General features: G+C 41.4%; 1 pseudogene; it reads left to right on the top strand.

The window, feature by feature from the left end:
- The window catches only part of LOC116676015 (potassium/sodium hyperpolarization-activated cyclic nucleotide-gated channel 2-like), a 41,346-nt pseudogene extending 18,128 nt beyond the window's left edge, over positions 1 to 23,218 (top strand).
- The last annotated feature ends 1,223 nt before the right edge of the window (positions 23,219 to 24,441 follow it).

The following is a 24,441-nucleotide window of genomic DNA, read 5'->3' as shown; positions in this document are numbered from 1 at the left end:
GGTTTGAGGGGGGGATGTGCGGCTCAGCCATGACAGTGGAAGGCTTTCTAATGAATCGTGAGAATTAGAGTTGACATAGGGTGTGAGCACCAATCAAATGCAGACTTAAGCTGGCAGATGCAAAAGCTCCTGATTAACACTCCCTTTTTTCCCTCTTCTCCTTTTGCTTTGGCCAAGATTAGGCAATGCTCAGTAATGATGATGATTATAATAATAAAGACATCCACCAAACCTATCACAATCACCCGACACAGAGCCGTACACTTCACCAGGAATGCCTTACTCTTTAGCCCTCTTATTCTTAAATTTACTCTCTCTAACTCTCTCTGTCACACTCTTAACTTAAACATTTTTCACTGCAGTGTGCCTTATAGTTTACCTTTGGCCTGGAAGACAGGCTCAGGTAGTCAAAATCCATCTAACCTGAAAGTAACAAAATAAGGTGTTATTTTAGGAAAACGAAATTACCCTAAAAACTTCCTTAAATTTTATTTTGTTTTCCCAACTTGTTTGTTCTCTCATGTCTTTGCCCTCCTTCCATCTCTCCCTACAGAACGACACATGGACCGAGCTGTACTCCTTCGCCCTCTTCAAGGCCATGAGCCACATGCTGTGCATTGGATATGGTAGACAAGCCCCAGAGAGCATGTCGGACATCTGGCTGACCATGCTCAGTATGATCGTCGGAGCCACCTGTTACGCCATGTTCATCGGCCACGCAACCGCACTCATCCAGTCTCTAGACTCGTCCAGACGGCAATACCAAGAAAAGGTAAGGCTCTGGCTAGTTCTTTGGTGTCTGGATTCATTTCACTGGAGGCGATACTACTGGATTTCCTTACAGCTGGTTTTGATAGTTTGAGGCAGATTAATGACAAACAACAACAAAAAACACATTTTCTCACTTGCCCTAAATAGTATGTAGACATGCAGATAGTTCTGGTTTTATCCAGGTTTTGAGATAGCCGTCTCTGAGGTATTAGCAGTATATGGTAGGGAATGGAACTGGTTTGTGTTCAAAGCATTCCATTTTTACAGAATAGTTTGGGAATTACGTTATTTGGGTTGTTGCCCAGAGTAAGATTAGAAGATTGAGTTCTCTCCGAGTGTGTTTACCAATCTATTTTTTAGATAAATTCAGCAGCACCACCTGGTTTTAGAAACAACGTCCTGCATACTCGGAGTAATCAAGCCATCAGACTGTGCTGTAAACAGTTTTTAGTCTTTAGAACTACCTTCTATCGGAGAAATAACCCCTATGAAAACATTGGGTTCTGTGCACTATCAGAGTAACTGGGACATTTTGTCTAGAAAGAGATGTTGCTGTTATTTTAAAATGGTTTCCCAAAGCCCCATTATTTTGTCATTTGGGTGAACCATCCCTTTAAACTCAAACATATGTGAGTAAATAATACAGCTTTATAACTTTTGTAGACGCCCTAAGGGCCCCTAAAAGGTGATTAAAGCTACAGTGCTTGTCCTTCACAAAAATGTAAATATACTTATCACAGTTGATATTTAGTTTGCTCATTTGATTTTAACCCACTTTGATAGGAGCAGCATGTGTTCTATCCGTTTGATAAACACTGCTTCAGACGGCTGATCAAAGCCTTCTCGAGGCCAGGGAGGGGAGCACGTTCCTGCTTTATAAGGCCATGGTGTCAGCGGTGCTCTGCAGCTTGTTAGCTTCCTTAGATCCTGTGTGATGTGGACATGTCTTATGCTATCTATCACTCGTACACATGCATGCAGACACGCGCACACATATCAGAGTGATTGGTCGAGCTTTGTTGTTTAGTTGAAGCCTCTGGCCAATTTTAAGAACAAAGGGTGCTCAGGTTTGCGTCTCTCTTATTTTCTCTTATGTGCTGTTTGGTCCTTAACATGCGGTTTATTCTGTTTGGCTTGGTTGTCTGCGGAGATGGGAAGTAACAAAGTACAAATACTTTTTTTTCAGATATTTTTCAGATATTTTCTCTTTACTGTATTTTGTGGCGACTTTTTACTTTTACTCCTTATATTTTAAAAAAATTGACTCGTTACTTTTTGCACAAAAGATTGTCTGCTAAGAATGATTGTGAGTGCACGTCGGAGAATAGCGCGGAAAGACAACAGGATGTCAAGAGGATAATCAGTTGAGATCATGTGTGTGCGTCTTTGAGAACTGTAAGTCATATAACTTATGGTGTCAGTTTATTTAAGCCTGTTGTTCTATAGTTCTTGCAAATTTAAAGTTAGTTAGCTAGTGATTTTGTTGTTTGTGTTCTTCACTTGTTAGCTAGGTTGCACCTGACTGTTGATTCAAAATGGCGATTGTTGAACGCCCTTGCTCAAGTTTGTATTTTAGGTCCATTGTTTACATGCTGAAGTAGTTACTCTGCATTTACATAATGTAATTAATAGTGGGTTTATTGTTGTTTTTTGGTAGCCAATATATATTCCTATGCATTGTGTAGTGTAGTCTTTACAATGTTATTTATTTCTTTGCAGAACCACACACAAACACAGCCATAGCAGAGCTACCCATAACCATGTTTGCAGGCTGTTGCTTGATTGTAATAAATCATCAACAGAGAGACGTTGTCTCCGTCCGTGTTTTAACAGACACACCCGGGGCCAAGTTGAAAACTAGAATCAGCTTTAAACAAAGTCCTAATCTAGTCATCACTAACAAGTTTACAATTATTTCACTGGAGTTACCGTTATAATGTGCTGCGTAACTCTAAAAGCATGGGGAACTTCTTAATTAATGTCTGTTTAGTAATTCATATTTTATCCTTTATTTTCTTTCCAAAAGCCATATAGATTCCTTTAAATGTTAAAATGAAGATTAAAAAAGAATCTGAATTCTCACAGAATCACAACTGAATTCTTATCTCGCTGCTCAGTCAGAGTCTTATTGACCTGGAGTCCCAGTATCTGTCACAATAATCATACATGTTATGTTTTATTTAAAGGTCCCATGGCATGAAAATGTCACTTTATGAGGTTTTGTAACTTTTATAAGCGTTCCCCCAGCCTGTCTATGGTCCCCCAGTGGCTAGGAATTGTGATAGGTGTAAACCGAGCCCTGGGTATCCTGCTCTGCCTTTGAGAAAATGAAAGCTCAGATGGGTTGATCTGGAATCTGGCCCCTTATGAGGTCTCAAGGGGCAAGGTTACCTCCCCTTTCTCTGCTTTGCTCGCCCAGAGAATTTGTTTCAAACGAAGTGGCAGTTGGTCAAGCCCCCCCCCCCCCCCCTCCTCAAAAGCTACGGACTCAGAAATGGCACATACTAAGGAGAGCTCATTGTGGGACTGGCTCTAGAGGCCGTGATTCTGCACTAAGGCTGAATTTTGGGAAACAGACTTCAGATATGGCATCCAAAGAGCACCATGTCATGGGACCTTTAACCATTCCTGCTTAATAATGTTATCAAGTCTTCTCCAAGTTTGGTACGTAACTTATTTGTATGGACGTGAAAAAGGTTTAAGATACAATTCTACCGTAATTGGTTTCTAAATGGGCTATTTGACATTAATGTCTTAAGGACGTCCTCCTTATGGCGTGCTCAGAGAAATAGTGAGACAAATGAGCAGCTGAGTCTTTGCTGGAGTCTCTGTTTTGTGTCAGTTATGTGTCACTGTACAGTGGTGTGACATCTGCAGAAGTCACTTCCTGCCGTCAGTCCCATTCTCCTCTTATTCCATGATGCACAACAGTGAACTAATGAACTGAGTGGCAACACCCGGCTAGGCTAGACTAGGACAACTCATTCAGCATGCTGTCCCTCTCCAGTCCCCCATGACTTTGTTTGTTCATCATTAACCAATGAATTGAACCATGCTGCACTGCAGTCTGCTAGAAGTACTGTTCTGCCTTTAGATAACAGACTGGAGACAGAGCTATGGGTTCAAACTAGGCTCTCTGACAAAACAGATTCTTTGTCTAAGATAATATAAATGCTCACTACAGCATGAACTTGTATTGACATAAAACAGAGTAAACAGTTAGCGTCATGCTCAGCGTAATATACTGTAATAATAGCCCCAGCACTAAACATCGTCACTCGTCTGCATGCAAAGACGCGACTGACCAAAGAAAGAAGATGACAGTTTACTGTGGGCTCAAGAGTTAAAGAAAAGCATGCTGGTATTTCTTCTTCTTTTTATATCCGAGATAGATTCGGAGGAGATGTGTTTTTATGCTTTGGTGGAAGATGCGTAGGCGTTTGACCGTCCTGATGTCAATAAGGGGTTCATTCCACTATTCAGGATATTTAGCCAGGACAGCAAAGAGTCAGGATTTTGCTGCATGATTCGTTGTCACCTGCTGAGAGGGAGCAGCAAGCAGGTTTACTATTCATATAGTAAACCCAGTTTCTAACAACATTATGGGAAGGATTTCTAAGGATGTCCACCTTTTTGTTAAAGAGGCAGATCCTCTTTTGAAACATAAAAACATCCGTAAAATAGCGTTTTAAAAACAGTAATTTTAGCATTGTAAAATACACTTCATTCAAAGTCAACAGAAACAAAATAAAACTATGAAAAGCCGTTTTGGGTTGTCTTTCCACTTTTCTAAAACAATCACAACTCTAAAAGAATGAAACACGCGGTTGTGAAGATGTACACATGCTAAAGGCATAATTTTTTTTAATGGAGTCTGGTGGGTTTAGCCAGCAATCTTTAGCTATTTCTGATTAACCAAAAAGGTCTTAAAGAAGAATTAAAAAGGCCTGTCCTCATAGGGATTCTTTCCATAATGTTGTCAGACACTTATAATAACAATCTGAGTCTGTCTGTGACAATAACATCACTTTTAGTGGTTGAAATTGACAATGCGTATTTTCCCAATAGGGCTCGATTAAAGATTGTTTTCAACATCAGTCACTTATACACAAAAACATAGTAACATAGGTTCCAGGTAAAAACAAATGAAATTACCCTTTAAGGTGACTGGTGCCCCCATCCCATGTTTCTTCCCACCTCCGTCCCTCCAGCCCTCCCCTGCTTCATATGTCCATTCGCCCTTGACTGTTGGGCAATACACCCTCTGCCAGCGGACACCACACATGAACGGAGGGCATTAGCCATTATGTAACTGCACTCCTGCTTCTCTCCTCCCATCACTTCTTCCCCTTAAAGAGCAATAGAGCAGCGTGTCCGAATCGGGGTGGTAACCCCTGGGGCCTCTGGTGAGGAGCACTGATCCACTGGGCCTTGACACATGAAGCAGACACTTGAGGAACTGCTCACTTCATAACCAGGAAAACCACTAAGGCCTGACATAGAATGAAAATCTAGTTTCAATAACAATCCGTATATCCATATGCCAAAGCGTACAGCAAAGTTTCTGATTGGTGGGTCTTGCTATGACCATGGAAATGTTTACTGAACCTGCCAACGGAGGGTGTAATGCAACCACTGACGACTTTGATTGTTGCACAGTCTTATACCTTTGGCTTTTTACTGTTTACAAAATGTTTTTTTGCACCGAATCAAATGTTTTATAGTCACGATTCGTCTAGTTGCTCGAGGGCTTTTTTGGTCCCCAGGCTTAAAACTCTTTAAATAAGCATTTTCTGAAATGTCAATGGTGCAATTGAATTGGGAAAATCCCTTCTACAGCTTTATTTGTTAGACTGTCCCTGCCTACCTCTGTCCAAGTTTATAACGGGCTTTTTGTTAAGAATTAAAAGCCAAACCAAGAAAATAACCCTGATCCCAGTAAACTGAAACAAAACTGTTTAAAATGACTGACTGTAAAGATTGTATGTACATCTTTTCGATATTCCCCTCCTGTAGCCCCTTTTCCAAAATCCTTGAATGTACACTTTATCTTTCATGTTAGGAAGATAAATTAATGTGTGATAAGGCATCAACCTGGCTTCATGTCGTCAGTGCGCTTCATGAAGAGAGGAAGAGTCTCTAATATTTAAAATATTTCGGTGAATCACAATGAAATCAGGATCCACAACACATAACATTAACGTTCTGTTGTGGTCATGCAATATTTAATGTACACAGGGCCTAAAGTATCAACGGCATGCGGCTGTGAGGAAAAATAAATACATAATTTTGTGAACTTGCGGTTTTATATTTTCAAGTCCATTGATTTCACCTACCAATCATTTGAGAGGAACACAACTCTAACCGACGCAGAGCTTAAAGTACTCGGGCCTAGTGCCAGATTTCTGGGGTACGACTATTTTAGAAAAATAAATAAATTCATTGTTTTTGATGCGCTAGGTTTAACCGATCATCGAACTTCCACCTACCAATGAAACGAGTTCTAGCCAATCAGATGCAAAGTAGGGCGGTTCCTTGCCGAAAAGCGAGAGTGCGGTGAGCGGTCTCCGTGGTAACGCAGCTAAAACAAATGTAGATACATCAGCTTTGCAATAATACAGCTTTAGTTGAGAAAAGAGTTAACAACAAATGGCGCTGGGCATGACTAGAGGACAAGAGGAAACGTGTGGAGACGGGAAGCCGTTTAGCACTTGGTGCCTCAAGTTGAGCACCCGGCTGCAGCGTATGTTCAAAATACTCATTGTACGATAGCAGCGTACGAAAGGGCTTGCTAGTCATTAGATGCTAGTCATTAGATGCTAGTCATTAGATGCTAGTCATTAGATGCTAGTCCCAAAGCATCATTCCGTGCACTCTGTCACATGCGCATGTTACCGGCATCCACGGCTACCACTGCGACTGTGCCTGCGCTGACTGACCGTGTTTGTAATAAAAAACAATACGTGTGTGCACGTTCATAGCGGAACACAATTTGTCATTAACAATGGCCACTGTGTAAAATAAATCTAAAGCCCAAACTGCCTTGGCAAAGCTGTCTGTTTGGAATCAGCATGGCCGTTATTTAAACATAACGGCCTTGTCCCAGAATTAGACTATATGAAAAGCTAAACAAAGCAAAGTTTTTAATACATGCACATGAAGCAACTAAGGTCAACATAGACAAAATCATGAATGTACTAATTACCTTTTTTGATAATGACCTGGCCAAAGTAACAACACAACATCTAGAAAGTTTTGTTTTCACAATGATTCAATGTAGGATTATAATATCATTGCAATATGAAAATCTACATTGACTCTTAATTTAATATATGGTTTGAAGAAGTAAAAATGTATCCAAAACCTTTCACTTCTTAAAAATTATGACTTTTATTAGTGTGTAATGTTAGAAGGACTTTAACTGTTTTGCCAGTCAAATTAACTTTAATAAGGGGAACTGTGGACGTCCCCTTCAGAATTTTGTGTACAGTAGGACATAAAAATACGGTGTTTTCTTGTATAAATTCTCATTCCTCATCATTCTGATATATATATATTTTTAAGTGCCTCCATGCCATCAACACACACATTAGTAAGGTAGTGAGTGTGTGCACGCATACTGTGTTTGTCTAAAGTTGTGTTTATTTTCTGTGGTTCTGTCTTTGCTCTGCAGTCACTGACTAAAGGATACTGCTGAAGTCAGCTCAGGTTTTTAATGCAGGACAATGCAGGACAAAACACACACACACACACACACACACACACACACACACACACCACACACACACACACACACACACACACACACACACCACATATACACAGATATAGGACTTGACCCTGACGGTCAGTGACAGATTCTTAATTGGGAGGACCAGTTCAATTCCTCCATTCCTCTGTGGCAGCTTGCAGTGACAGACATGTATCATGCTCGCAAGCCACCAACTAGAGGCTTTATGTCCCATGAAAAAACCTCAGTGCTGCTCCTTAGCTAAGTCCACAGGCGGCGAGGAACATATTGGGTTTCAGAAATGTAATGCATGTGCTTGTTTGTTTTATAAACGTACGTCATGAGGCTTTAAGTCCAGTCTTGACTGCATCCTCCGGCCACAGAATTTGATTTAATAAAATAGACAGTATATATAGACAATATAGGAGGCTCTTATCTGTGTTAGACATTTATGTTTTTGCTTGTGCTGAGACTCTGAAACAGTGGAATATGGAAAATATTTGGAAGTTCAATTTCTGAAAACGTGCTACCTTGGTGGGTAAATAATCTAGAAGTGCGTATCTGGCTATAAACATGAGGATGTGTTCATACAGATGGGTTTTTTGTCTTTAAGTGTGTTTTGTTCAGTGTGACTCAGAGCATTAACTGTCATTTCTCGCCTGTTCTCCCTTTGTAACATGACCATGTAGTAACCTAGCAAGCATTATGGATATCCAAAATATACGTCATATATTTCCTTTTTGAGAGAAATTGCTGAATAACATTTCATTTCACTACAACTGTGACTCACTCCAAATTGTGTAGTTAAGAAGTGAGCAGATTTACAAAAAAAGAAAGGAAACGTTTTTAAGTCTCACTCACATCCCACTGGCTTTGAGTGACATAGTCACTAATCTTAGTTTAATGCTGAAAAGAAAAAAAAAGAAGAAAGTCAATAAGACTCAGCTCCTTCAGCAACCACTTTTAAAGAATTGTGGGAGAGAAAGCGAGAGAGCGGGAGGGAGGGAGGGATGTCATTTCAGTTTAATTGAGACTGCCACACGCTGAATCCTGAGGCAGGAAACGCTTAATAGAAGCCTCTCAGTTTATCCCCATGCTTGATTGAATGAGCTGGAGACTCTGAACGTCGGCTGGATCCTTATTCTTACTGACACACAGCAAATCAGGAGGAATTTGTCAGGTTTAAGTGAAAATTACTTTACTTCCTTTTTTTTCCTACTGGTTTAGTTATGAATACGCACACTTTGGGGAATCCCCTCTTGTGTCTTTAAACACTTTTTTTTTTACAAATTGAAAAGAACACTTCCCTTTGTTGTAAGAAAGAAACCGATGCAGTCAACTGTTTTCGCAGATGTAATTTCGTAATGTTGTTCATTAAAGTACGTGATCCACTCGGATTTGCATGTTGTCGTGTAGAAGGTCATGCTGGACTGTGTACAAGTGTGTTCAGTATTGATTTGTATAGAAATCACACTGATACTGGGCAATCATTGAACAAAAGGGCCTAACAGGGAAAGAAAGCGTGTGAGGAGAAATTTGGAACAAAAAGCAGAAAGAGAAGGATTATAGGAGATTTACAGAGAGGATTTATAGTCTAATAGAAATTAAGTGTTCCTGAAAATAAGGACAAATATGACTCTCTTCCATCAACGCTGCAATTCTTACATAAACCCAAGTTTTTTCTTTCGTAAAATAAAATCCTCCTTAAGGAAAACAAAATGAATGATGTCCTACCATGACAGCCAGTACGTGCTATAAAAAGGACATTGTGATTTGCCGTGCCACTCAAGCCACCACGAACAACCATAAGTCACCTTACAGCGTGACACAATGTAATTTCTTCTTCTTTCTCTTATCCAATGCACGTGTCGATGACTGTTGCAAGCAAGGTCATTGTCAGCACCCCCACTGGTCCTCCATACAAGCTGTGTCCTATACATGCTGTGTCAAAAGTGTGTGGTCAAAACTCACAGGCAGGGAGGTATCGGCACTCTACATGATTCAAGAAGTGGGTGTAGTATGTAAACACAAGATCTCTGTTATATCTGCACTGTTTCCACACCTCAGTTATAACATGAGTAGGTTTCCATTGGCCAGCCAGTGACTTAATGAGATACATATAAAAGGAAAATGAATGAATGAATAAAGTGTAAGGTGTTGAGCCATAACTTGCCTCCAATGATTGTTGACATACAGTCTGTAAAATTGGATTTAAATACTTTTTTTTTTTATCCGTAATGCTCACACCTACATTTAGCATATGATTCACATCCTTACTCATTAAATCATTCACTGACCCCTGCCCTGTGTGGAGGTATCTGCATTTGTTTTTTCCTTCCATTTGTCACCCATGTAATCAATCATTTTGGAGTTCATCCAACTCATAATTGAAAGAATGTTATCAGCATTTTTGTTGATTTTTGTCATATTCAGTTTTTTTTTTTCTTCGAACGTGTTATTCTTCCGTTGAGGTGAAAACAGTGAAAGCTGACAGCCAGGACAGCTCTAACTTCAAAGGTGGAAGGAAAAAGAATTATAACACCGCTGATTAATATAGACGTTGCAAAACCACAGGTGAGCTTCAAGCAGTGGCGGCTCTACTTGACAGGGTGCAATCAATTTTCTTTTTCGCTGGCAGTAAGTGGCACTGTTAACCGTGATTTATGCTTCTGACGGGCACCTTTCAAAAAATGTGTAGCTACAGGTCGTGGTGACGCACCTCACTCGGCTGTGGCTCGGTAGCGTTGCATTTCCCCCCACTAATTTCATGGTTCTCCCCCATAAACCAAATAAAAATCAAGGAGAGGGTTAACTTTTTCTACAACAGATTTCCCAGCGTGGTTAGAAATTAAAGGGGCGATACTTTGTTTCTCTCACTATACCTCTAGAGTCGCTACTCGCTCCGGGGCTCATTGGCGTCACTCTCTCACTCGCTCTACCACACACTCCTTACACACACACACACACACACACACACGCACACACAGTATAAATTTTAGGCCACTTATGTAGGCTAAGAAAGCTCTGAGTCAAGGTTAAATCTTTTTTTTGTATCTTTTGGTGTGGTGTTGAACAGGGTTCTCCCTTGACCCTCTGCTTGAAATCTACTCATCCAATTGACAGTTTATCCCACAGAGGGATGACTCACACTGCTTTACTCACACAAACACACACACTCTGAGAATGAAAGACCTTACATAACATTTTAAAGCCGCTTCAGCAACGGGGCCTCGTGGATTTGTTGCACAGTATTAGTGATCAATGTTTTCTAAACAGCTGTGGGTCCATTCATGATTAAAGTAGTCCTGCTTGCATGTTTTTTTCTTACCCAATGACATTTTAGCTTTCTTTTGTGTACCAGTTGTTGCATCTTTGTGGAGCGAGTCTGCTGCTGAGGAAGTGAACAGCTCTCCACTAGTTTCAGGGTTATTTTGTCAGCCTATTGCTCTAAAATACAAGCCATTTTCTCCCTCAGGATGTTGTTTTGTGACACACAACAGCATCCTGAGGTGTGTGTAAAGACTAAGGGTGTATGGCTGGCTGACAGGAAGGTGGTGATGTGTGAAAATGGCAGTGCCCCATCTTCCTGGTATGAATACAATACAACCCACAGCCATTTGTGTCCAGAGGAATAATAGCAAGATTTGTTCCCTAATTGACACAGTGCCATGCAATTCTTCTCACAGCAGAAGCTATACATTAGATCCAGTGGCTGCTATTTTAGCAGGGAATCCAGGCATTAAATGTGTCACCGAGCTTCATAATGAGTTGAGAGAAGTGGACATTCCGGCTGCATTTGATGCAGATAAACATAACACTGGTGATTAGTGAAGATGTGAATCTCTCGGGTGAGGAAACATGATGTGATGCAGCCAACCTCCATTTACAGCTCTTTTTTTCTCTCGCCACAGTTACATATTTATCAATTCCAACATAAATAACAAATAGCTTCCTTCCCCAGAATAGTAACCCAATTACACAAATGTCCCTATTTAATTATTTACCTGTGTTATTTTTTGTCATCTTCACAGATCATGAAAAACTTGTTTTGTATATCGGAAAGCCCGATTAATATTTCCTGTACTGTAGATGTTTCCCTTTAAAGTAAAGCATTTAGTTCACCAAAGAGCGAGTTAAGATGTACAAGAGCAGTGTCATTCTTCTTTAAACACAGTAGAGCATGGAGAAATCTCAAGGGCTTCTCAGTACTGTCATGTTTCCTTAACAACTTCATCCCCATTTTCCTCCCATAGCCATGAGGAGTAAATGGGTCACAGGATCTACACACGTTAGCGGAGCTGTTCATCTGAATCACTGCACACATGAACAGCTGACGGAACCGAAAAAGGCTGTTTAAATATAAATGAAAAATGTGTGGTGTCCTCACAGCTGCTGACCGGACCAACTTCTCCAACCTCTTCCTGTCACAAGTAACAATAGAGTTGCTGCGTCCCGTTTTCATCGATTTATGCTTCTGTTTCTCCTGACCACTGTCTCTCTCACGCCTCTCTCCATCCTCTAGTATAAACAAGTGGAGCAGTACATGTCGTTCCACAAACTACCGGCCGACTTCCGACAGAAAATCCATGACTACTACGAGCACAGATACCAGGGCAAGATGTTTGATGAAGAGAGCATACTGGAGGAGCTTAATGAGCCTCTCCGCGAGGTATGAAAACATCCAAGCATCCACTATAATGTGCTCTCTCACACACAGACACACACACTTCTCCACCCAGTAATTGGACTGGAATAAACTCATTAGAAAGCTCAGCTATGGTCTTAAAGAAAAACGTAACAAAGATGTCAGAAATGCCATTTCCAGCCTTCTGTATTGATTTACTTATTAATTATCAATGACGTGACCTTAAAAGCTTATCAGATCTTACTTAAAAAAAAATTGGTTTAAACCTTGTCACAAACCCTTTAAATTGTTGTCCTTCTGGGTCGGTATTGAAAATGAACTTTTTTGGGGCGCTTTTTCTGCCATATATTCGCTTTTCTGTTGATTTTTTAAATTTATGTTAATTAAACCTAATTTAAATGACATTATAGTTAATTTGGGGGTTTAAAAAAAAGAAGCTAAAATTTTAAATTATTTTATTAATAGTTAAGATCAGAGAATGGTGAGGGAGTCACAGACTGGCATTTTTTTTCAAATGTTATAAATTGAATAAAACACCAAAATGCAATGGCAGTAATCATTAATATTACTTGCAAAGAATGTTGCATGGGTTCCATACAACTTACATGCATCCAGGTTATCTTTTGGCAATTTGGTTAAAAGATCCCCATATTTCTGAAAGAAATGGGTCATATTTGACTTGAGTACAACACAAGGGTTAAGGCCACTGTAGAACACCCCACAACAAATCAAGCTAAAGTGCTTTGAGTGACTAGTGCTATGTAAATGTAATTATAAAAAATGTTATGTTAATTAAAAAAAATACCTGTTTTATCCACAATTGATTGCTCCTTCTGATGTTGGAATTAATGCAGTGTAACGTTTTTTTCAGCAGTGGTGCACTGCAGTGTGGAGAACAAACCGAGACTTATGTAAACGTAGTTACATGCATGCCCATACATCTTATGACATCCAATGCAACATATGATCCACCGCTGTTCCATGTTCAAATTTAGGAAATCGTCAACTTCAACTGCCGTAAGCTGGTGGCCTCCATGCCGCTGTTTGCCAACGCTGATCCCAACTTTGTGACAGCCATGCTGACCAAACTGAGGTTTGAAGTCTTCCAGCCTGTAGACTACATCATCAGAGAGGGAACCATCGGCAAGAAGATGTACTTCATCCAGCACGGGGTGGTCAGCGTCCTGACCAAAGGAAGCATCGGCATGAAGCTGATGGACGGCTCCTACTTTGGAGGTATGTCACCTTAGGATCATCAGTTATTCTATTCTGTCTCTTGTTATATTCTACTATTTTCCACTCTGCTGTTCTGTTCTATTGTAGGACCTTAACAGAACAGAGAACAGAACAGAATAAGAGGATAGAACAGAACGGTATTCTATTCTGCTTCAAGAAATGTTATGTACACTTTGATTCCACTGCAGTTTATCCTAGATGTGTGTTTTAAACATTGTAGCAGGAAAGAAACAAATAGAAACAGCACGCTGACTGTTTACTTTGAAATCTGTGCAGTCTTGCCTCATAGCCACTTTATTCTGTCCCACTTTCTCAGGTTGTTGTTCCTCTGTGGCTGTTTAGAAGCATGTAGTGCCTGTGTTGCTCTCGCCATCCATAAACCCACACAGGCGTGCGCGACACACTTTCACACTTTTTAAAGTCTCATGGGTTGATGGTTGGAGCTGTAGTTTTAATATCTGGTGCTGTCTGCAGCAGACCAGAGTTCACAGGCAGTAATGTTTATGTGCCAGCTACCCAGGGCGCAGCTGGAGGGGCACAGACACATGGCATGCAAACATGCACATACACATGCGCACATCCAAATAATAACAGCTAATTAGCACAGCATAACGATGATGATGGCCATTTGTAATGTCAAGCATACATTTTTCAGAGCATTCCCTGCCGCCAGTGTGGAAGTCAAAGGCCTGTCATAAACAAAACTAGCGGTGGGCTTGGACTGGAGGGACAACATGGTTTAACCACCTCAGTGGGGTGCAGTGCAGTATGTGTTTGTGGTAAAATCTCTCAATTAGTAATTAGCAGCAAGTAGATGGTGATGTCAAGCCAAGTCTTGCATTGGCAGACCCATCTCCACATCACTGTGGAGTAAAGTCTGGCCTCTCCACAGATACATTCTAGGATACAAGAAAAACTTTAGGTTGTTTGCATTTCTTTAAAACACTCACAATCCTTTTTGGTGGCGCCTAACTGTGGATGCAAATTGATTTCAGGAAGCAACTTGTTGTGATGAAACATTTGTACCTTTTTGTACCATTTGTAGGAAGTTTTGCGTGTCTGTAAATAACTATGTCTCCTCGTTCAGTCCAGTTAAATATGGTGTGCCTCAGGGGTCGGTCTTAGGACCCATTTTGTTTTCCTTGTATCTGCTTCCCCTTGGACATATTATCCATAAACATGGCATTTCTTTTCATATTTATGCTGATGACACACAAATATACTTACCTGTCAGATCCTCAGACCCTGGAATGCTGAGTTCACTTAACAACTGCCTTGGTGAAGTTAAAAAATGGATGTCAAATAATTTCCTCCAGCTGAACTCAGACAAAACAGAAATCCTCGTCATCGGGTCTCAGCAAATGGCAAAGCAAATACTGCCATCTGCCGGGTCGCTAGTAAACTACATTAAGCCCGTGGCAAAGAACCTCGGTGTTGGTTTGATAGTCAATTAAATTTTGAGCAGCACATCACAAAACTTGTTCAATCATGTTTTATCAACTTAGAAATATAGCTAAAATTCGATCTATGTTAACTTTTAAAGACACCGAGACCCTTTTACACGCCTTCATATCATCACGCCTGGATTATTGCAATAGCCTTTCACCTGTTTAACTCAAAAATCTATTGATCGACTCCAGACTGTCCAGAACTCAGCTGCCAGGCTTTTAACCAGAACAAAGAAATATGATCACATTACTCCGTTTTAGCTTCATTGCACTGGCTCCCAGTATGTTTTAGAATTGACTTTAAAATTCTATTGATCACTTTTAAAGCTCTTCATGGCCTTTCGCCTTGTTATATCTCTGACTTTTAGTACCATATACACCAGCACGCACCTTGAGATCCTCGGGCAGAGGTCTGCTATCTGTTCCAGAGTCTCGAATGAAAACTAAAGGGGACAGAGCGTTTGCTGTCAGGGCCCCGAGGCTCTGGAACAGCCTGCCCGAGGAAATCAGGTCAGCTGAGTCAGTGAACTCTTTTAAGTCGCTTCTTAAAACATACTTTTATAGGAGAGCCTTTCCCGATCTTATTTGACTTTCATTTTACCCCTCTTATTTTCATTGTATTTTACAAATTTTATATGTAACTGTATTTCAGTCTTTTAATGTTCTTATGCTTTTGTATTTGTGTACTTGTTAAAGCACTTTGTAACTTGTTTTTGAAAAGTGCTCTACAAATAAAGATTATTATTACCTCACAAAAGAAAACGCCACCAAAATATTAATTGAAGTTAACTGTTTACACAATATAGTCCCTTTTAGCTATTTAAATTAGCTGGATACATGGTTAAATGCCTTTTGCTCTGCAGTGTTTTGCCATGTGTACTCCTTCCATAGCAAGCTGCCCCAATTGATCCAAACAAGGTCCCAGTTAGATAGTAAATGCAAAAAACATATTCTTTGAAAATCTCTACAATCATTCCCAGAAATAACTAAACAGGGCTGCCTTATTGCACAATTCAATTTCAATTTTTAGGGTGTAACTTGCTTACTTGAAGTTGGTTGTTGGAAACTAATAGTCTGCAGGTGTTTGTGTCGCTGCTGTTCTGACTGCTCTGAACTTCCAATATGTTGCCTCAAAGTCATTGTTGTTTCTTGTTATTAAAATCATTTCTAGTGATACTATTTCAGGCATATTAAAGAGTGGCCTATGTAGTTAACTGATTATTTAAAGTAAGATAAGGTCCCTCAAAGGAGCTGTGGGCAGCCATTTACAGCACCCGGGGGACCAACTCCAGATCTGAACCAGTGCCTTAAACCTACTTGTATTTTGATGTGTGGGAAACCGGAGAACCTGGGGGAGAACGTACAAAACATGAGGGAGAACATACAAACTCCACGTAGAAAGGCCCAGAACAACTTGAATTAAAAACCCAGGACCTTCTTGCTGTGAGGCCACGGTGCTAACCATTGGACCACCATGCTGCTTGTGTATGATATTTTCAGAAAAGGAGAGGAACAGGAGGTATTTTCCTGTGAACATAGTACATGACAACTGTAATAAGATCATTTGGACATTGTTTTGCAATGGTAACAGGAACAGTGCATCCTAGGCAATAGGAAAAGGTTAAGGCGGTCTTGAGCCCAGTGCTGGGAATATTGCTTTATTTATTTCTCTGTATTTCTCATCATATTTAATGATGAGAGTTGCCCCATCCACAAGCTACAAATGGTTACCCAGTGGGTTGAATGGCTTTTTAATGCAGCCCCGGTGGTTTCATTAGGATATTATTCTCTCCCAGCATGTCCCGCTAATGAAACTAGGCTAGCAATACGTAAATGAATGTGTTATGTATAAGCAGTAAGATCCCAAGTGACAAATATGAAAGAACACTTTGTGGATTCTGAGGAGAGGCTTTCCACAACTCTTACAGAACTGGAGCACATACAATGCTTAAAGCCTATTAACCTTCATTTCTCAAACATGACTGGACCAAAACTATGTCAGAAATGACATGTAGCTAATTTCACTACGCCGCCAAGTCACACTATGAGTGCACGTCATAGTTCTGTCCAAATGGCTTCATACATTACATCCTACAGCTTATACTTCCCTTCCAGCAGCTGACCTTGGGGAGCATCACCACCAACCTACAGTTAGCAGTAAAGTGTCTGTCTGCGTAGGCTATTAATAATTAATATGATCGGTAACTATAAATCCTTTATCAGATCATGAATTATGATCAGAACTTGGTCCCACTTAAGGTCCCACTTAAATAATATCTGAAAAAAAAAGCTGCTGTCTCCTGATTCTTACACAGTGAATGTATGTGGGTGTATGTTAATGTACTATATCTGTTGATAGAGACAGTGTTGTGTTTGTATACAAGGGAGGAAACACTGAGAATGTCTGTCAGCTGAGTCTTATATCCTATCATAACGGCAAATCTCATTAGTATGTAATATTAACTTTTTCCACTTTCTGATTACATTAATAGAGACAAGATGATTAATACCACTCTGATGATGTCTTTACGGTGAATATTAAACAAGAGCCAGCATAGGGTTAGCTTAGATTAGCATTAAGACTGAAAATATGCTTTTGAACTTTTTAATACAAGTGAGGTGTGGGTGTCCGTAATATTCCTTGAAGGCCTCCTGGTTTGTTGCTTTGTGCAGCGCCCCATTTGCAGCTGGAGACACCACAGTCCTGAACAGACAGTCACAGTGCCCCTATGGAGTCTTCTCACGTTTCGTCATCTTCCTCCCTTTTTTTTCCCACAGAGAGTCAGCGGTCGACCTTTTCAGATGGGGAAAAGGAGGGCATATGGTTGTCAAGACAACAGTCAGCCCCAGCCTATAGAAGAAGAAAGCTAGAGAGATAACGATACTAGGGGAAAGGACGGGGACAACTAAATGTAATGAAGCTTAGCTGCGCATCTCCAAATATAGAGTGTGCTTCCTTTGCACAGCTGTCAGTGCTGGGGCACTGCTGGGGGAAATACTGTCAGTGGGTCACACTGGCTATAACCTCTGCATGCATAAACCGCTTTCATTCTGAACACACATTTCAAAGCCTAGAGTTTTTAGGTGTCAATTTCAGACCTCTCCTCATTTATAGTATCTCTGCTCTTTTCTCTGTCACTGTGTGATGCCTTGAAATCTGTCAGTCTGCCATTTTTGATCCCACCATCTCTTGTCTGCTCTCTTTTTCACCTCACCAGAGATCTGCCTACTGACCCGGGGCAGACGGACGGCCAGTGTGCGATCAGACACCTACTGTCGCCTGTACTCTCTCTCTGTGGACAACTTTAATGAGGTGCTGGAGGAGTATCCCATGATGAGGAGGGCCTTCGAGACGGTAGCCATTGACAGACTGGACAGGATAGGTAAGACTGCTCCAGTAAAGCAAACTTTAGTTGATATTGTTTAACAACAAATTACCATATAGCATGATAGTGTTGATTGGTGTGGGAAGGTGTTCAAATGTATCTTTCCATCCAGACCTAATTATCGAATGTGTCTTGAGAGCTTTAGTCTCTGAAAATTAGATTCACGGCTTACTGATAAAAGTATGGTGTCTTCATATGAGTCATTCACTAGATAAAAGGAAGCATAAGAAAAATGTATTCATTCATTAACTTGATGTCCTGGTCACATCTGACAGCTGTGACGCTCGGTATGAGTGATCCTTACAGGTATGATGTACAGGATACACTAAAAGAAAGGAGCCTATGGTGAAAATTTATTCATGGCAGTGAATCATTTATCATAAAGTTTCCTGAGAATTAATTCTCATGGCAATTAAGTGCTTCCTGTTGATACCAGCCATTTTGAAGACAGTTGTTTAACACATGTGACAAAAAAACATTAATCAAGATCACTGTTTCCTACCTTTAAACTCTTTGAAGGTGAATTTACTGATTTGTGAACACGATTGCTCAGCTGTGACTCTGGCTGAACATTGAGTTCAGAAACACACATGCGCACACACACACACACACACACACACACAAACACAAACATGCACCGAGACTGCTTTGTCTTAGCAAAGCCTTGGGAGCCCCTTTTTAACTCATAAACACAACCATGTTATTTTCTTCTTTACAATGCAAACAACCCCCGCTCCCCCCAAGACCAGCAGTGCTACTGATGTCACACCACATCCCCCTGTCACATGACCGCACTTCACATGTTTACAAAAGCCTGCATCCACCACCTGCCAGCTGTTGCCATAGCAGCCGGATTCCACACATGAGCAGCCTTCAGTCAACCAGCTCACATATTTGGGGGGTGACTGACATGTCTGCTTCAGAACCAAATATTCCCACTGGGCTCCATGTGCACTTGATTCATTTCAATCAGTAATAATGTGTTCCATTATTTGGCTTAGTCAGCCGCGTTTATCAGAAAAAAAATCTGGATCAAACACATAGAGGGCTATCACAGGTCATATTGAAATGTATATACAGACTTACAAGTAAGGACACAAGCTCTGTTCCTCTCAAGTGTAAAGAGTTTTTTGTTGTACGCATTTTAGTAAGATTTTTTTAAAGCCATTGCTTAAGATGTTATTATTTTTTTTATTATTTTGTTGACCATATGTGAACAAGTGTGCTTATTTAGGATCAGTTCAGCCTGACAGACCATAATTACTCACATTTTTGAAGTAACCAGGCTTGCTCTACCAGCCATTCATCCATTTTATAAAAAAGCTTTGACCTGTGAGCCATTCCTACATAGAGAGGGGATAATCCCTTGTCCGTTGTCTTTATTTCCTTAATGCGTCACATTTAAACACAGCAGAAGAAGCTGAATGTATAGCAGTGATTTAAGGTGAGGTGGAGGTGTTAGTTAATAAGGGATTGGCTGATGTGTGAGTTCTGCAGTGCCATCAGCATATTATTGTCCCTAGGTGTCACCTATAGCATATTTATGCCATCCACACATCTCCAAGATGTCCAAGGCAGACACTTTTGTTGTTTCTCGCTTCCTCAGGAGGAAGTATACTAAGAATCAAAGAGGATGACCTAATTGCTCCTTGAGTAAGAACTCATTAAATGTTACAACCAGGCTCTTTCAGGCTGCAGCACAGCAAATGGGATTCTTCTGCCTCCTCCCTCCAAACCCGAGGAGCGTGTTTTCGGTCCACAGATGAAACCCAAGCAACAGGAGTCACCACAGTTTGGAAATGCCTCCTTGTGACATCTCCTTCTGGCTAGGCGGCTGACTCTGTCAGAGACCGACAAGTTCACCAGCCTATTTTACTTCTTTGTTACATAGGTATCACTCAGTTTTCTGACTAACAACCTATCTTTCTAGCCAGCGCTCTTGACCTCCCGCTGTATCAGAGAACCAAGCTGACTACCAGTGACAGTAGAGCAGAAGAGCTGTTAATATGCGCCCACCAACCGAAAAAGAGAGAGAGAAAGGGAGCACAAATTACCTGTGTTCCTGAATAACCTTTACCCTTCCCAGGGTCGTGATGTCATACCCATTACAAAAGGAAAAACCTTTCTTTTCCTTAATCATCTGAACCTTTGTATCTATGGAACATTGAGAGGCACCCGACCAGGCTTAACTGTCTCCTTTTCTCTCTAACGGATTTAAAGAAACAGCTGACATATTGAGGGTGTTTGCCTCAACTTTCCATTTGTTACCTTTCTCACATGTCAAAGCAATTCATTCACTAGTGAGAAAGTATTGTTCCCCCAATAGGCTCCTTCTCTCTTTTGATCAAGAGAAGAGATGTCTCTGTTCACATCCTTCATCACCCTTCCTGGTCATTACGGAGGGGAGGGGAGAAACTTGTGCATTCCACTCTCAGCAGGTTTCACACCCAGCGGTCTCTAACAACACACTCATCTGATTTACCTGACAGCGGTGAGAACCCATGGGGTTTGAACTTTACCACTTTGTGACGCACGCACTGCTTTCTTTCTCAGAAACAGCCCGTGATGAGCCAATGTGAGATCAGATGCGATCATTCTGTTACACGCTTTCCTGCTGTGACTTTCTATCTAGCATTAGTCTGCTTGGCTAATAGCCGTGCAGTCTGCTTTTCCCATGAAGTGGGATTCTACAATTCGGCCACAAGCCAATATTTACCTGCATGCAGGCGAATTCTACAGAGGTCCTCCTCTAATCTATCAAAGAGTGAGAAGGAAACTTAAACATGCTGCTCTTCCAAGGGCTACCTCAGTGTTACTTACTGGTAAGAGATCATAAGCATTTAAATCTCATTCACACAGCTTGTCACTCTCACATCAGAGTTGTTAAGGTCCTGTCTGAGTTGTGAAGGTGGTGTGGCCTTCATGTTCTTTATCAGTGTCACTTGAATCAAGGTGTCAACTGGTAGGGGGAAGTCCCAATGCCATCCCAATGCCATCCTGATGATAGTTGAGTCTTGTTGTGTCTTCCCTTCCTTGCCTATTCGTCAAATGTGTGGTGACAGTCCATTTGAGGATGTTGATGTACATAGACAACTTTCTGATTCTTTCCACCTTGATGTTGCTGCTTATGTGAAACATCACATGACTTGAGGAACTGCTCAAGCAGGTGTTTTAGTGTCGCCACTATTATGGCTAAGATGATAATGTCTGTGTTTGCCTTGCATCACCTCCAATACACCGTGCAACTACGAAGCGTCTCCCATACACCCAGGTATTCAAGCTGCGAGCTTTCTGAGCTTCTGCTCCTTCATAGGGCATGCTACCATCTAATTCAGAAGAGGGGCAACCATTGTCTCTGGTGTTGCATACCTGTGGGATTAAGCAAAAGTGAGGCCTGTAAAATGGCTTAACCCACCCCATAGAGCTGGAGTTACCAGATATCCAGATAACTATTTATTTTTTACTCCTGGAGGGCCAATGCATGCAGAACACCAGCCAAGTGCAGTAAACACCCACAGGCAGCGTCACACATCTATCACATACAGATATTTATGCATAGACATAAAGGCACAAATGAACAATGCTTTGGCAACAGACATGCTCTTTCTCACACTGTCACACAGAGGTGACTCTAGTAAAAACACTTTATGTATATCCTCATGAAAGGGAATTAGTGCAAAATATAAGATGCTCTCTAGTTCTCTCTCTCTATCTGTGTGTGTGGTGTGTGTGTATGTGTGTGTGTGCGTACGTGTGTTGTGTGTGTTTGTCCATGCTGGATTTTGTGTCTGAAGAAAATGGCAGATAGTTCTATATAAAGGCTACTATACAGGCCATCCACCGTGGCCAGGAATAGAACAAAGGATAAAGGTAAACAGTGAAGCTGTTATTTCTGTCTAGTAAAAACTGACTAAGAATTAGTGAAGGTGTGTGCTAGATAACGCTCCGGGTTTGCTGTACAACTAAGGTTGTTTGTCTTTTAGCAACCAGTAGCTTCTACTTCAGCAACAATGCTACTTTCTGTCTCCTTGTCATTGCAGGAAGAAGAACTCAATCCTGATGCACAAAGTTCAGCGCGATCTGAACTCGGGTGTTTTCAACAACCAGGAGAACGAGATGATCCAGGAGATAGTTAAATATGATCGGGAAATGGTTCAACAGGTCGATGTACCACGTTCACGGGCCTGTCCATGACACCTTCTCTATACAGTGAAGGAGTCTTTAATCCTCCATATTCCTCCACCCATCCCCAGAATTCCGCAATTGGCACTCTGCAGCAGGCGGTAGCCATGAACTTTTGTGCCCCTGTGCAAGGGAACTTGATGGAGTAGGAACCTGCAGTCCCCCAAGATGGTGAGGAGATTCCAGGTGATGGAAAGTGTGCCCAGCCCAGTTCCAGCTTCTCCACTGCAGTCTCAGTCATTGCTTCTGGTGCCTTTGCTCCCATCCAGTCCAGCCCCCCTATCCAGAGCCCGCTGACACTTAGAGGACAATCATTCCTGTATGGATCCAGTGCCCTGGCTGGTCCTATCTCAGGCCCCAGCTTTCTTTAGCCCAGCAGCACATAGCCAGTCCCGCACCCCGGCCCAGCACACATAAGAGTACTCATTCCTTGCAATTGGGAAGTTTGGGCCAAGATGCCAGGGCACTGTCAGCTCTCAGCCCTCACGCCCCATGAGGGGGGGCAAACAGGTGCCCCTAGTCCCCCCAGTCTACAAGAGTCTCCTCTACTTCCATTGGACCCCCTCAGACCCCATCAGGTCACACAGGCATCCGGCGCGCTGTACCACATAAATTGGTACTGCCCCACCAGATGTCTGGGGGGCCTTCCTGTAGCATCCCTGCCCGGTTCTGTGTCGAGTTTTTGGGGCTGGGGCAGGGATGGCAGGAGGGGGTGCAGGAACAGGTCTGGGGACTCGGGCGACCCAAGAAGGACTCTATAGTGAGCCTTCCTGAGACAGACCACATCAGAGTCAGATCCAGGCTATCCTCAAACTTGTGATCTTATTTAACTGGCAGAGTGGCTCAACGAGGGACTTGTCTGCAGGAACACAGGGGATTTCTGCTCATTCTTTGACAGTTCCCTCTTCTCTCTCTATTTTAGTTTGACTATTCGAATGTATGAATGTAGAGTGAGAGGCAGCAGGGAGAATCTGAGAGAAGACTGTCCGAACATAAACACGGTATGGTGGTTTTTGAATCTGCAGCGTTGAGAAGTTTCTACTCGGAGACTAGTAGTTGCACAGTAAGTGGTAAAGTAGCATCTTCCCATCTCCAACTCCTTTGTTTACTTTTATTTTACAACATAGTCATGTGCATATCACTTCACTATCCTCTCATTCCCTCATTTAATGGAAACCTTGGGTCCGTTGGGACTAAAAGAAAATCAGGGACCTGCTTCAGATATCAGAAGTTGGCACTTTAATGGGTTTATACTGTATCTACCACATTTTTTCAGTAGGCTGGCTGTAAAACCATCTTCTCACAAAGGCATAATTGTGTTTTCATAAAAAGCCGTGAGTTTAAATATTAAAGTTGTGTTTTCCTGAGTATTCCTGGACCTAGGCCTTTAGAGATAAAACAATAATGATATTCATTTAGATATTTTTTTATCATATGTTTCGCCAGACTATTGATGAATGAGTGTATTTATAAGTCAAAATCAAGCATTTTTAGGAATATATTTGGCTTCTTTTGTAAGTCTTCCCTGCCTATGATAATTATGTGACCCCCCCCCAAGGATGTTCAGACACAGACAATGAACATCCTTTATACTGAATTACAGCTATGGGACAAATGTCTAGATTCAGCCAAGCCATCGAGTTCTACAGGTAATGTCTGCTGGTTTGTTTAATTTAAAGCTGCATCAATCAATATTTTTTATATTAACAGTGATTCAAATGACTAAGGGTAGTGTGAGGGGAGTTGCTGTAGTGATTGACCCACAGAGAAATCACTCAGCGCTGCATCTCTATAGAGTGTCTTGGCTTTTCTTTAGCTCATTGTTTTGGCTTTAAAGCCAATATTTTCTGTACAGTTCTGTCTTATCACTCACCCTGTTTCCAGTAGCAAAATCTGCAGTTTTCAGCAGAAACACTCCTTTAAACCAATTATGTGTGGCCTGCACATTTAGCAAGCTAAAGAACCGGATATCTTTCTCAGGAGTGGGTGAACCAGATCTAAACGGCGAGTAAATATAGAGAGATAGGTGGCCAGAGAGATGAC

This window comes from Etheostoma spectabile, unplaced genomic scaffold, assembly GCF_008692095.1.
Source record: "Etheostoma spectabile isolate EspeVRDwgs_2016 unplaced genomic scaffold, UIUC_Espe_1.0 scaffold00002596, whole genome shotgun sequence".
NCBI classification, from domain to species: domain Eukaryota; kingdom Metazoa; phylum Chordata; class Actinopteri; order Perciformes; family Percidae; genus Etheostoma; species Etheostoma spectabile.
The sequence above is the reverse complement of the archived record's forward strand: the minus strand, read 5'-3'. Positions and strand labels throughout refer to the sequence as shown.